At 36.0% G+C, this 15,957-nt stretch overlaps 1 long non-coding RNA gene across 1 annotated transcript in view; it reads left to right on the forward strand.

Annotated features, from left to right (window-relative positions):
- Positions 1-444: 444 nt before the first annotated feature.
- LOC132561227 (uncharacterized) overlaps positions 445-15,957 on the forward strand; it is a 53,037-nt gene continuing 37,524 nt past the window's right edge. The window contains exons 1-2 of the long non-coding RNA XR_009554686.1: positions 445-528; positions 673-793. This is a non-coding gene — a long non-coding RNA (uncharacterized LOC132561227). The remainder of the gene's footprint in view (positions 529-672; positions 794-15,957) is intronic.

A 15,957-nucleotide genomic window follows, 5' to 3' on the forward strand; every position in this document is an offset into this window, starting at 1 on the left:
ACAGAATAGAAGTTCTTCTAACACAACCAGTAGAAGATTACAGTGTGACATTTCAATGACTACATGGTCACCTTCGTCAGACAAGTGACCAGTGTGGAGCATACTAGCATTGATGTATGTAGTGTACGAGATGGTAAGGAATTGACTTTTTTGGCGGTACTATATAATCCTTTGTATGGTCAAAAATAGTTTGACAAGATGGTTAACAGATTATAGACCAAATTATACACACGATGGTAATTATACACTGTAGTCAATTTGGCTACAATCTGTCTTGCACTTGGTCATAGAATGTCCAGTAGAGCTTAAGTAATAGTTTGAAGTGATGTGTTGTTTCAGTGTGTTTGGTTAACAGTAAATATTGACAAATGTGTTTTGTATCTGCAGCAGTGTTGTGGCCCTACAGCCCTGCATAATAGTAAATCACACCAAGGTAATACCATGTGGACGCATCGCTTCACTGCACACTGTTAGCTCACCTGTCCAATATATTGATGGACTGACCAGTGGCCGAGTCTTCTCTCTTAGGTAGGTTGACATTTTTTTTTATTACCTGTTGTAGAAAGTATTGGTCATTGATGGTGTCCACTACTGTGTTACACGCTTATCTGAAATGCTGATCACTGATACCCTGAAGTGACCGACTGTATCTCTGCAATTTTCACCTTGCAGTTAAAAACACGGGAGATTACCAGACTATTAAATGATCGTTGACTTCATTGGTGTGTGAATGTGGTGATCCAGGAATCTGCTTTCTGTCTGTGATGTTTTTACCTGTTCTTCTTCACATAAGGTAAGTCTTATCTCGTGTTAATCAGCTTTTCTTGGAAATTCTTTCATGTAATTTTAAAAAATTTAAAAAACTGGTTTTAGATTTTTACGACATGTTATTGACCTCAAGCTGTCTTTTACATGCAAAGGAAGCATGTTCAAAATCAATAACTCCGAGAACCACTCAGATAATATTTCTTCTCCGAGAAAAAGGTTTTATGTAAAAAAAAATGCTCTAGTAATTTGCTTTCTCGGAACAGCAATGTTAAAAAAAGAAATTATATTTTTAAAAAGCATTGTAAACAAGCAATCTTTAACATATATGCAAAAGTATGGGGATGCTGCTTGACAGAAATGGTAATTTCTCACGATAATGATAAGATATAAATGGAACCACAATTACAAATACACTGTCTGAAATGCTGACTTCGCATGTTGTTTCGAATTTGACTGCAAATAGGTTTGTAATTATCGGTAGGTTATTGTCATTAAAATACTGTTAATGAAATATGCAATGCTAATTAACACCAAGCCTGGATAATTCTCTATACAGGATGTTCGTCACTGTTCCACAGATAGTAATAAACCATGTTATTGAACATATTCTAATTAATCAAAGTTTTTTAAAATTCTCATCCTGAATTCTGACATTCAAAGGATTCAGAAATTGACTGATTATAGATAGATTTATAATGTCCATGTCGGTGTGGTGGGGGGGGGGTAGGATTTTTACTGTGATCTTTGTGGAGAAATTAATTTCATTTCCCGTTTTTCTACTTCTAGGAATTTTCCTGTTGTGTCGAGCTAGTCAGTTCCATCATCATTATATGATTATCATCTGACATAATTCTATTGAGTGAAAAGTTTTTAAAAAGTAAAGGCTAATATTTTAAAACCTTTTAAAGGGCAGATTACTCATCATGCCAGGAGGACCAATTTGCCTCAGTATTCATCCAATCAGATTCCTGGAATTGTCACCTGACAGCTAGCTTATAGTTTGTGTGGCATTTGTCTTGTCACTCTCTGCATTTGCCTGACCAATTCTGATATTGGATCAACATTTAAAGGAAAAAAAAAACTTGGTGAAATTAAAAAGCCATAGAGGTTAGATGTGTGTGTGTACTCTGTAACTGTAACTTCCGTGTTGAAATCCATCAATTTTGCTAGATTTATTCAAGCTTAACGAGGGAATTCTGGTTTGTTTGTGTACGATGTAACCTACATCGATCAGGGAGTTAAACTGTACTATGATCCACTTAAGAGAAAGTAGTTTTATGTACTGCACAACATGGAACTTCAGTGGAAATTGATTAGCAAAAAAAACAGTAAAAACACCATTAAACTAAATGAAAATACAATGATGTTGTTATTTCATAAAGTTGAATTTGTCTTTCCAATCATCAAAAAAAAAAATCTGAAAGGGGAGTAGGTCTTTCCAATCATCATCATCTCATAAAAAAAAAATCCAATTTGCACTATTCATTTTGCAATGCACAGCTTTGTGTTGACTTGAAAACAGCTTGTAGAAGCAATTAAATGGAGATCAATCCACATAATTAATATCTAAGTGGGGGTGGGGCTGGGGGGGGGGCAGCAGTAAGGGGGTGATCCATGTGATGCTCCCTTAGTGGTCAGGTTAGGTGTACAGGAGACATAAGGTATTTGAGGACATTTTTCCTTTGGTTTTACCAGGGTAACTTCCAGAGATGAACTGACTCTGTTTTTTTGTAAATGACATGGTAGTGTAGACACTGAGGTTACCATGTTCATCTTGATTCACTGTTCTACAAATGGATGGCTAACATAGCAAGCAAACGGTCAATTTTATCAAAAATATATTTTGTCATCTTAGGTATCTTCATTTCCTAATGTATGGTCTTTACTCTCTGTAAGTATGAGGAAAGTTCAACATATTTTACACAAAATTTCAAGCAACAACTTCTAAAAGAGATATAAATGGTGGCAAGATATTTTGTCTTTCTCAATTGAATTTTGGCAAAATGTTTATACGTGGTATTTAAAGTTTTCAATAAATGAAATTGTCAACATCCTTTCTTGGACAGATGGTCGTCATGGCCTTAAAGATAACTTTAAGAAGAATGTAAAGAGGTTGAAATTTGACATCTATTTTGAGATGGATTATGTCAAAACTTTTGTTACTGTTGGTCATTCAATCAATGATAAGTCACGAAACCAATAGAAAGTCAAGTTTTCTCACCCTATTAAGATGGGACATAAAGACCTTTTGTGATAAACTGTTATTTCAGATAGTCCTAGATTAAAAAGAAGAATTTTAAGACTGTAAACAATTTGTGTAACACTTATTGGATCAATTTAAATAGGTACGGATGTGTCATGAGCTTTTTGTAACAGATAAATAGATTGATGATCGGATAAATAAGTGTGCTGTATTATGGTGTTGAATTAAGTGATCTTAGTGTGGTCTGTTTAAACACTCAGTACAGTATTACAGTGCTGAATGAGGTATGACATGCCATTCATTCGACCGGAAAACAGGACTAATATTAATCCCCTTCAAATTGATGGTATTTTGTTTTTGAACATTTACGTTAAAGTTCAATATGTTCATTTCATCTTAAATGCCTTTGTGTCTGTATAATTCACCATATGTGCCTGTACCGAGATCTGAAGGTCAATTGACTAAGTTTTCTTTATTATAACAGCAGGGTGTTTTGAATTTAGACAGTCCTATGTTCAGATTGATTCAGGTTTTCTCTCAAGTTTTTCCTATTTTTGTTCCAGTATTTTTAAGTATTCATCAATATTATGTTTGTGTGACAATAATTACATGACGCTCCAAACGTCATCAAAAGCACTTTCTACATGAAATGCTTGTCAAGTATTCCAGGTGATACCAGGATGTCGATCGAATAACACAGCCATTTCAAGCATAATTGAAAAAGCTGTCTGTGTTCACAATGCACGAACATGGGTACTTGTTCAAGTATTGTGTTCATCTACTATCAAAATGATAATATTTTCAATATGGTATTGCAAGCAGTCAATATGATTGACCTCTGAATATCCTGTTTACGGTGACAACCAAATACACTATGTCTGTGGTATGTTTTTTGATCTGTGACAGAGGACAGTCATGATTCGTACACAGGAAATACTTGATGATTTGTTTGTATAGCTATGCTATGCCTGCAATGTGGGACGATATTCATTTGGACTGTTTATATGGGTGGTAGAATGTACAAATACTGCGAGTCCGGTTTACGTATTTAGAATGGACGGTAATGATATCGACCGTTATACAGAAAGCAGCTGTCATTAGCGAACGATATAAACTCTGTCAGGTAGCATCCATCATATCACAATATACCTGTCAATACCTGTGTTTTAACACCTGAGATACGGCAATGATCTTGGTCATGCGTCAATGAACTAGACGAAACCTTCCCTGCCACAGGCGGTATATGTCCTCATAAGACCATGAAGACAGTCGTAAGATTCCAGATAACTTATTGATTCTCAGAAGATAGTGTACACGACAGGTCTAAAGGGCTAGCAGGCAGGTTTGCTCAATGTGATTGGTCTACTTATCTATTCAGATTATACCTTTCCTGCAGCAGATTAAGACATATCAGGGAGACAGGCTTGACTGACGTCAAAGGAAACCTAATACCTAAAGGGCAATCATCACCAAAAACCCCTCATACAGCCTTAATAGAAATTAATGCTTTTATAAAATGGATATTTTCTGTAAAAAATCAAACCAGTTAGTAATAATCTCTCTTGATCACTAATAATTAATCGGTAATAAAGTTGTATTAATTTCTAATTACCCGAGTAATCATCATTAAAGCTGTTATGACTTTCCTTATGCTCTCTGAAAGTTGTATATTACCAGGAGTGAAACAGTCATAATATTTCCTTATTATATTTGGGTATTCACTGAAATTTCACTACATAAATACCAGGGACTTGTTTCAAGGCTAGCAAAACCAGAGAATTGGTAGTTGTGTCTTCTTGAGCAAAACAGTCCAATCAATAGATATCTCGAGATTTGGCCAGGTAGACATGATTCCCGGATGTACAATTTCCATGTGAAAAAAGATTTCTATAGAAAGCCATCTTTTCCCATAAATTAATAGGTATTTTCCATGAAATATTTACAGACATTTTGCAGTTTATGACAATGTCCGTGAAGTTCATTTGAAAAGCCAAAGACTTGTCGATGAACTTTATGACAATGTCCGTGAAGTTCCTGGAAAAGCCAAAGACTTGTCTGTGGACTTTATGACAATGTCCGTGGACTTCATGAAAAAGCTATGGACTTCATTGGCAGTGACCTTGAAATGAATACACTTTGACAAATGTCCTTTGAAAAGTCATGGATTTCCTTGAAAATGTCCATGAAATGACCATTAAACATTTATGTCCAAGGAACAGCCATGGTCTGTACGGACAATGTCCATAAAATGAGAAAACTGAATTTTTTTAAAGTTTTAATCTGACTACTGTCACTTAGAATTTTTCTGTGTGATGGTATATCACTTTATGCTTTACTTATCCAGCTATAAGCCCACCCTTCTTTTACTGTTCTGTAAAATTCTAAACCAGTAGTATTCCCCATCCTTTGTAATACTGTAGTTGTTTTGTTTCAGTGGGCTACTGTTTTACAGTTGTCCTTGTATTGGCTAGTTCGCAGGTGTTAATTTTTGCGTATATCTCTGAACTTTTGTCTATGAAAACCAACATAAAAGATATTTATAGAGATTTTCATTCACTGAAAAAATGTGAAATGTTCAGCTATCAGTGAGTGCCATAAAGGAATGAGGAAAAAATATCACTCCATGTCTCTTTTGTAATGATTCATGGGACTGCAGGGGGGGCAAGATTTTTTAATCTTTTGTTTTTGTGCTACAAAGTCAGGTACTGTATTTGCATACTTAAGTTACGGTAATTATTACTGAAATGAAATTGAATCTCTCACAAATATTACAGACTATACAGTAAACCATATTCCTTGTTTTGCGTAACTGTATCTTGGTGCCCTGGACTTGTTTAAAGATAAAAATACAGATAGTGTTAACTGAAATTTAAGGTTGATGTTTGTTGAAAATTTGTGTTAGTGCATTATAAAGATATTGATGTCAGTTGTAACATTTTGTTCAAATAAATAAATTCTGAATAATCCTGATGAGTTTGCTGGATGTTAACCATAATAATGAGTATTCTTAAAATGTACAATATTTGTGGTATGTGATTAAGATCTTGACTTAAGCAGACTTATATAGATAATTTAACATTATTATAAGGATTAGTGCCAATACCAAACAACAACACAGCATTGTACTAAGTCTACTTATAAGCATGCTCAGCTGTCAAAATATTTAGTCTAGGAGTTTAATACATATTATTTAAAATACATACTGTAAAAGAAATTAATCCTGATGATAACATAGCAGGCATGAATATAGGGCCGCAGCATGCTGTCGCAATCCCCACCTAGTTTCTCTGACCTAATTTAGTCCATTAGAGATTTTCTTAGCCCATGTTCCGATTGCCGTGACTCCTGTGTCCATCTGTCTTGAAACAATTAAGTTTTTAACTATTTCTTCTTAAGAAATACATGACGATCCTTCTCAAATTCCATGTGCAGATTCCCCTTTGTCCCTAGTTGTGTCCTTTCAATTTTGGGACTGATCAAAAAAGGGAAATGGCTGACAGGCGGCCATCTTGGATTTGACAGTTAAAGATTAATAATGCTATTTCTTTGGAAGAACATTCAAATTTCATATAGTTAAGAGAAAAGGAGGAAAATATCCCTATTTTATGAGCAAATTAAGGTCAAACAATGATGCATGCCAAGATCCGTTTGTTTCATAACCATTTGTAAACTGAAAGGGAAAAAGTACTCAGTATTTGGGTATATTTCTAATTTTGAACCTCCCCATTTTCAAACAAAATTTTGGTTTACATCGATCAGTAGTGAAAATATCATAATGAAAAAGCTATTTTTATGTGTTTTATATGTTAAGGATTCTGGGCGAGAATCGTAGAGGTAGTTTTGGGGGGTAGGCCGTGACTTTAATAGTTCTATTGACGTTGTTTTGGTTGACTGGGTATCAGATCATTATTTCCATTGGTGCTAACATGATCAACAGAACTAAGCTGTGTGAAAATTGCCTCTCAGGTACATTTTGTAAAGCTAAATAAGGAGAAAAAACATCAGGTTTACATGGGAAAAAAACATCAGTTTTCATGGCACTGTATTCAGTATGTTAATAAGCCAAGAGAAGAATATCATTTCTGAAATCTCCCGATACTCATTATTTTCACTCCATTACCTTCAATTTCACGACCATAAATCCTTTTTTGGCTGTTGATATTAATTTGCCACCCTCGTTGCAGAAAGAGTTTAAGGTGGCTAATGCCATTGTATCTGCACTGCTGGTGTGAAGAGAATTCAGTCGTCCGTGTTGGAGGAGATTTTGCACCCTGGGAATATATCTACACATTTAACCCCAAGAAGTGTCATTTGGGTTTTTTCCCCCTAAAACTGAAATGGTTTACTGATACAGTGTATTATATTCCTTTTATTAACATCCTCCTAAATGTCGTAAATGATAATGGACAATATTTTTAAATTCTAAAGTGTCACACTATAATCCAATTCCATTTACTCTTATGGGAAATCACACATCAACTATGATTTCAAATATAAACTCACAGAAATGATCCATGAAACAATATTTTTAAATGAATCTCACATTAAATAGTGAAATCACACTATGATCTATGGGAAACCATGAAACAAATATGATCTTCCTGAATCTCACATTAAATATGATCCATGGGAAATCACACATCAACTATGATCTATGGGAAACCATGAAACAAATATGATCTTCCTGAATCTCACATTAAATATGATCCATTGGAAATCGCACATCAAGTATGATTTCGGAGTAATTGTGTATCACAAATGATCTTGGATATCCACATATATTAGAAGCCATCTTGAAATTTTTTTAAATGAGCAATATGTACAACAAATATCATTTTTAAAGATAAACTTTACTTATTTTACAATAAATTGGAAACAACTATTATGAATTAATCACACTTGCTGACCTGAATGGAAGTGTGCTATGGCGACAGGTAAGTGGTTACCACTGAGCTACCAAACACTTAAATCATATTTACAGAAATTGCATTTTTTCCACTTAAAAACCAAAGGAATCACGTTGAAATTTTTTTTACATTTGCATATTCCATGATCAGCTTATTAATAAAACCATTTTTTCAATAATATCATTTGGTGGAAATAGTCATCTTCAAGAAAACCTGTGTGGGAATATACTGGTGAAGTGGTTTTTTTTTTCTGAGAAATTTGTGACAGATCATTAGAAATACTATTTAATCAAAATGACCGTTATCAGAATGACCACCCGACCTGTTGACTGGCCCCCACACGATGTTGATACACATACTGCAGTGACATGCTGAATGAACACTAGAAACATCTGCTGCAGTCACAGACCAGAGAACAGCAATGATGTGGGTGAATTTTATGAGATATTAGGGCTATGACAGGGCTTTGTGTCATGTGTCAGTATTTTATAGGATATCAGGACTGCTACAGAGCTGTATTTTAGTCGTCTGAGTTTTATTGAAATAATGAAACGTCAGCATCATTTGGAGGTTTTAATTTTCTTTATGATTATCTTTTAAACTTATTATTTATGATTAGCAGAACAAAATTTTATTGCTTGTATAAAGTGTTTCAGTCAGAATTACAATTGGCGAGTTTTATATTTTTTAATGAAAACAAATTTGTCTGATTTGGTAATTACATACGAATAACACCTGTCATGTTGTTATCACCAGAGAAGAAAAATGTCTTTTAAGAGCCAAAAGCTTATTGGAGCTTACTGAACACCTATTTGACATGACACATACACCTTAGCTTTACCCACAGGCATTTTCATGTCACACAACTCACTTTGATCAGTTCTGCTAACATGAAGAAAGTCTCTATTCATCAACACTTTTCTATTTGAATTTTCACATAAATCAAATTAATTAACTAATTTGTTATCTGGAAAATGGATTTTCAAAGGGAGGATTCAGGGGTTACCTGTTTGTCAGTAGTGAGGTTAAATCGTCTTTGCCTGTAAACTCTGGGGATCAAACGTCCAACATGACAGTACTGATACAGGTAATTGGGTAATTTTGATTTCAAAGCCGTAAATAATGAAGGTCATATTGGCGTAGGCATGGAGATTGTTGTCCACCATCCACCTCAGGTGACAATATTACAAATTGCCAATGTGCCTAGTGGATATTTGGATGTTCAATTTTCGGTGGTGACCACACCTAAGGGCTGGTCAGTGCAAGTGGTCATCCTTTACTCTGACAACTTAGACACCTTATGTGGGAAATATGATGGAATAATCAACGGTAATTATCTGGTCAGTTTCTTTGAACACCTTGATGATTTATTTGACTTTTGACCCCATTCCCAAATTGTCACTCACATTCTGATAACGGTCAGCAATGGTCAGTTATGGAATCTACAGGCGACAGTGTATTGAGTATCAGCATATCAGTCTCTATTAATATCAGGGCGTTTTGTGGCATGATCAGCTCTGATTGGTCAAACAGTCACTGGTGTGATGGTCAGTGTAGACAGCTGGGAGGTGAGATATTTCACCCTTTCACATGTAATTCAGATTGATTGCCGGGGATGGTTTTAATACAATGCGATGGATGATTTTTTTATATCATACATAAATCAATAAACAATCTCCTTTTACGTTGAGTAAACGTTTATCTGGGATTTACTACGGATTTCCCAGGGTTTTACTGAAGAGGTGTAGGAATCATGAAAATCACCTTGAACAAGGTCATTTTAATTACAATTTGGCAGACATATTAGCTTCACTTATCTGAACTTTCAGCTTTAGAATTTTCCATAGTCACTCACATGCAAACTGACATATCCAATGCTGTGTTAAGATCTTCTCAATCAAACACCTTTGTATACTGACATAATTTTTTTTAAATGTTTGAATAGACTGTTCATTGGTTAGAAAATGTCATAAAGACTACAATACAGTGGTTTCCACGGCAACCATTTTGAACACCTTAAGGACAAATGGTGTTCATGTCCTTCATGTGTGACTTATGTGGCAAGGAGGTTCTGCCCCAATGGAGCGATGATTTAGCGAGTACTAATTAAGCAGCAGAGCCCTCTATTTGCTCTCCATATAGTCACTCATTTGCATACAGTATTGAAAGATTGTTGAGGTTTGTCAGTAAAGAAAAAAAAGTACTAGTAAATAATTTTCTCACAGCTATATAATGTATGGTTTTCAATGACCCCATCTGTACCGAGAAATGAGATAATATGAAAATTCTATGTTCGTGACATAACTTGATTGTCTAAAAGATGATTAATTCTAACTTACACATACTGTAACTGACAAACAGCAATCAGATACATAGGAAAAATTTGAACTGGAAAATAATTGGAATTGGATATTTCACAGTAAATGATGACAGCATGATTAAACTGTGGTGCCTCAGTAATCGAAACATATTACTTTGATGTCGAAGGTGACACCTCCAACTTTCAAATGAGTGAGTCCGATTGTCACCCTTGACTTAGTCATGCTTGCGTTTGTATACAGTAGTGTTTAGGATAACTGGGTTTTCATTTCATATATGCATGTTATCAATGTACAAATCTAGCGAGGTAGATCAAAGTTAAACTCCTCAGTTCAGGTGAGTTAACAGGGATACACACGTGACCTTGTTTGACCTTTCCTCTGTGCTACCAGGGGTGATTGGTGAAGGAGGCAACAGGTGGAAGGGACAGGTGTAAACCCAGACGTTTTGTTGGTTATGAGGTCTACCTGGGAGTTTTCTTAAAAGTACCTTTTAAAAACGCTGTCATCACACAAGTTTATGGTGGTTTACTTCAATATTGAAGTAGATTCTAGGCCGGTATATTACAGGTTTGAGTGATAATCACTTTACACACATAATGATACCAATTCCCTACCATTGATTTGAAGAAATTGAAGTTGATGTTGTCTTATATTTTTAGATAAAAAAAGGAGTTCACTTTAAATTTTGAAATTCAATTATTTAAAATGTTTTTATAAAAAAAATCAAATATTCTTTTCTTTTACGTTGGTGTTCCATATTTAGCTGTGTTTTTTTTATTTATGTAAAGTTATGGCTGTATTTAGGCAAATTATGTAAAAGCAATATATATGTATATTATTTTATGTATCAGTTTTATGGCTGGGCATTTTTTTACTTTGTATATTAAAGGGATTCTTGTGGAAGAAAACATGTACAGGAAATTCATTTTTACATACTAGGAGATTCCAAGATTTTTCTAATATCAGTGTTCTGTGTCAAAGTAAAAGTTGAAGTTGTGAAATATACATTTATCAGCTGGAAATAATATGTTTCTTGTCTTAAATGTACCTCCTTGAACAAGTCCATCTCTCTTTTTTTTTACACTAGTAATAAATTTAGTTTTGATATCACGACTTAGATATCAAATAAAATCAAAGTAATGGAAATTGATGTAATGGTTATTAGAATGTTTGACCATATACTTCTAACTGGGTGGAATGGTAGGGTTGCCCCATGTTTTTTATTCCAAAGAGTTAATTCCCCTTACTACAGGTGTGTATTTGGTTACATAAGACAGGTATCTTAATGAGAGAGTTCCAGACGAGTGAAAGGTAACCCCGTGTAGATTGGATGATAACGTCACCTGTACAGGTACGCCTAATCAACCGCTGAACTGACACCAACGCTTGCCAGGTGTAATACCTACAATTATTACATTGATTTCAGTATTCATTCATAACTTGTATTTCTCTACCTTTGTGCCCCTACCACACCGAGACTACACTGCAGCACTCACCTGAGTTTTCATTGAAAGTAAAGAAACATACAGGTGCACATTGTAACATGACATTGTATTCAGATTGAAATAGAGAAACATATGTATCCCATACATGTAAATTTGTTCTCAATTTAGTACAAATATTTGTACCTGTACAGATATGTATTATATATTCATAACCACTCCACCCCCCACCTCTCCGCCCCTCCCATCCACCCCTGCCCAGAACCCCAAAAAACAAGTTAAAGCAAGATTTAGAAATTATCAAAATTCATGAATAATAAACTGATTTCTTCAAAATATCGGGGATTCGTCTTGTAAATAGATTACACAATCATTGAAGTATTGTTGTCCAACTGATAAAATTTTCTGTTGTACTGAAAACATTTCAGCTGTTAAATGACTGTCTTCTTGTTAAATGACAAATGTTGAGCAGATATTTGAGTGGCCAACATGCAAAACTTAACATGAAATAGCTAATTGGTTTTGAGATTAAAAGCCCACTCCTTCTACATTTTACAATTTTGGAAACAAATTTTGTTGGTCTGTCAATAAATATATTCATGAATCTTGTTTGATGCGAAATACCTTCATTATACATTCCGCATCGTAAGAGAGCATGTCTGAAGCTGATGGTAACGGAAAGCTCTAGAACATACTCCCTTGTTTTACGCTTATAAGCACGTAATAGCCATGTTTAAAGATTAGCCCCGAGGTCTGCCCTGTTCCCACATACACTAATACTAGTACAAATACGAAAACAATTTGCAATCAATATCAAATGTATAATTCATTACATACCTATATCTTACCTTCTTGGGTTCAGCAAGTGCACATAACTCTCCAGGGGGTCCTCCACACCTGATAATAACAGGAAAGGACATCAATTTACAATATATGTATGTATTACAATTAATAATACACAATGATAAGGTTATTCCTACATTACTAATATAATGAGTTTATAGGTGAAAATTGTCAATATTCAAATTGGTTGGTGCTGGAATAGACACAATAATGTTTCACAAGTATACCCCATTCATTGCTCTGTATCCTCTGTCTCAGAGAAACCACAGAAGTATGTCTACTTAAACACATCTAAAAGATCACACATGTTGTAACCATGACTGTGATTCAGGTAAAAACAAAGGTGATTGTTTGTAGGGATTTCGGATAGTGTGAAATATTGTTTGGAGGGATTTTGGATAGTGTAAGGTGATTGTTTGTAGGGATTTGGGATAGTGTAAGGTATTGTTTGGAGGGATTTGGGATACTGTAAGGTGATTGTTTCTAGGGATTTGGGATAGTGTAAGGTATTGTTTGTAGGGATTTGGGATAGTGTAAGGTATTGTTTAGAGGGATTTGGGATAGTGTAAGGTGATTGTTTGAAGGGATTTTGGATAGTGTAAGGTATTGTTTGGAGGGATTTGGGATAGTGTAAGGTATTGTTTGGAGGGATTTGGGATAGTGTAAGGTGATTGTTTGAAGGGATTTGGGATAGTGTAAGGTATTGTTTGGAGGGATTTGGGATAGTGTAAGGTGATTGTTTGTAGGGATTTGGGATAGTGTAAATATTGTTTGGAGGGATTTGGGATAGTGTAAGGTGATTGTTTGTAGGGATTTGGGATAGTGTAAGGTATTGTTTGTAGGGATTTGGGATAGTGTAAGGTATTGTTTAGAGGGATTTGGGATAGTGTAAGGTGATTGTTTGTAGGGATTTGGGATAGTGTAAGGTATTGTTTGTAGGGATTTGGGATAGTGTAAGGTGATTATTTGTAGGGATTTGGGATAGTGTAAATATTGTTTGGAGGGATTTGGGATAGTGTAAGAATTATGAATCTACTGTATGATACCTAGATAGAATACAGGTCATAAAGAGAGTGGAAAGTAAGTTTGGATTGTGCGGGAGGTCAGGACAGAGGACCTTGTATGTGTTTGTTTGTCCTGCCGACACCTTACCTCTCTTTCATTTGTATGCTACACCACTACCTTGATCACATAATCTCTCTACCCACTTTTCTCTGTAGAAGTGTGAGAAAGGTTAAAAAAGAAAATAAGAGTGGAGGAGTGGAAAGAGGGATAGGGATGAAGGGTCAAGAGGGGAGGGTCAGAGGAGAATGGGTCAAGAGGGGAGGGACAGAGGAGAAAGGAAGAGGAGATATAGAGGGGTGGAGAAAGAAGATGTAGATTGGTAGGGAAAGAGGTATAGGGAAGAAAGGGCTAGAGGGGAGGGTCAGAGGAGATATAGAGGGGTGGAGAAAGAAGATGTAGATTGGTAGGGAAAGAGGGATAGGGAAGAAAGGGCAAGAGGGGAGGGAGGAGAATAAATGGGGAGTTTAGAGTGTAAGTAGACAGACAGAAGGAAGATTTAGAGATAAAAGAATTATGTGTAAAGGTAAATGACCACTGAGGCAGGGAGGAACTCATGAACTGGAGAGGGAAAAAAAGAGATTAAGGGGATAGAGAGAACAGGGGAGGGCTAGAAGAAGGAAGGCATAGAGATGGAAGGAGGAAAGGTAGAGACAGAGGCAATAGGGAGAAATGAGAACAAATGGAGGGGTAGATTAAGTAGGAAGCTAGACAGAAGAGAGAAAAGAAGGTGAGGAGGAGGAAGAAAACGGAGAGGGTGGAAATAGGTGAAGGTAGACCATGCCAAAGACTGGTGTCGCATGTTGTCTTCTAGATGTTGACATATCTACACATACAATTTGTAAACATGATAGTGTCCATTAAAATTAAAAACTTGATACAGTGGCATTTACACAGTTTTAAATGGCTTGTTAAGAATGAACAAACATATTTCAATATTTTGTAACAAATTATTCACTGGCAGTGTTGGTAATAGGACAAGACAGAACAGTAAATGGACTGGAAGGGGATTTAAATTGGCAAGATCTTTGTTCCAATGTTTTCAGCAGTCAATAACTAAATCTGATTTAAAGCAGATCAGATCATATGACACAGAGATAACAAAGCCTTGTGAATATGCTAATTAGATTACCCAGAGAGTTTCAAGGTGAATTGTTGCCATCATGCTCCACTAAAGCAGATGCTGATAAATTAATTTTAGAAGTCAGAGTGGCGTAGTGAAAGGTGAGAGTGGACATTACATACCTTGAGAAAATTAATCATATCAGTATTGATATACTAGCTCTAAAAGAAGACGCTATGAAAAGATGCATTGTAAATTATTGAGATCTAGCCAGAGGCTTAGAGACTGGGCTATAGGAAAATTAGGTAAGTTCATAAAAAAACACTTTAAATTTTGAAAAAAAATTAATAGGTGTCATCTTTATAGTCAGTGGGGTGTATTTTGAGAAGATCAAGATCTGTCATTCGATGCGAAATAAACGTGTAACACCAGGTTAAGGCATTAGAATGAGATTGCACAGCTCAGGGTAATATGACAAGGTTATCACAGGCGTTGTGATCCGACAAGTCAATGAGAGTGCCGTTAAGCTGATTGCTGCAACAGAATTGTAATTCATCAAAACCGGGTATTGATCCACGATACGGCACCCAGGCGAGCCCCTCGCAGGTTATATATGTGTTACACTGCAGCTTGGAGGGTACATTCCACTCCTTGCAGGGACAGGTAGGCCCGCACCTCACTGCAATCACTCCACTGGAGAGCCATGATGGAATTATCTGGTTATTAAGTCATCAGCTGGTAAAAGACAAGAACTTATTGACAGCCATGATGGATTGTGTACAGAGCTGCTATCTCACGATGGAGGATCCCTCATACTCACAGTGACACTAACGAGCTCGCTCTCAGGTAAGTTAGCACACGTGTTGCCATAGTGAGGTAGGGTGTGTACTGATGAAATAGGGGGTGAGGGTGGGGAATAGAAGGTCTTCACAGGTGTTTATTTAGTTATGGAGGGTATGGGTCTGATTGGGGTTGGGGATGGGGCTGGGGCTGAGGGTGGGTAGGGAATTATAAATGGTCTTTATAGGTGTGTATTGGCGTATGTAGCAGAGTGTTGATGAAGAGGGAGAGAGTTGGGAAATATAGGTTTACCCAGTTGGTTGGTTACAGGTTTTCCATCTCTGTGACTTGTCCTATCTCTAAGTGTTGTCTCACCCAGGTGTTAATAAAGTCATGGGGAGTGTGGATCTGGAGTAGGGAAGTGATGGTGGAAGATGGGAATCTACAACAATGTCACGATAGTCAAACAGAGTGTTGATCTAGTGAGGAGTGAGGAATTACAACACATGGTGGTAGTTTAGGAGGGTGTGGATCTGGAGGGGGTGGGAAATTAAAGTAGTATTTTGGA

Source organism: Ylistrum balloti, unplaced genomic scaffold, assembly GCF_031769215.1.
Source record: "Ylistrum balloti isolate Yb309-2 unplaced genomic scaffold, AGI_CSIRO_Ybal_v1 Utg371182, whole genome shotgun sequence".
NCBI lineage: Eukaryota > Metazoa > Mollusca > Bivalvia > Pectinida > Pectinidae > Ylistrum > Ylistrum balloti.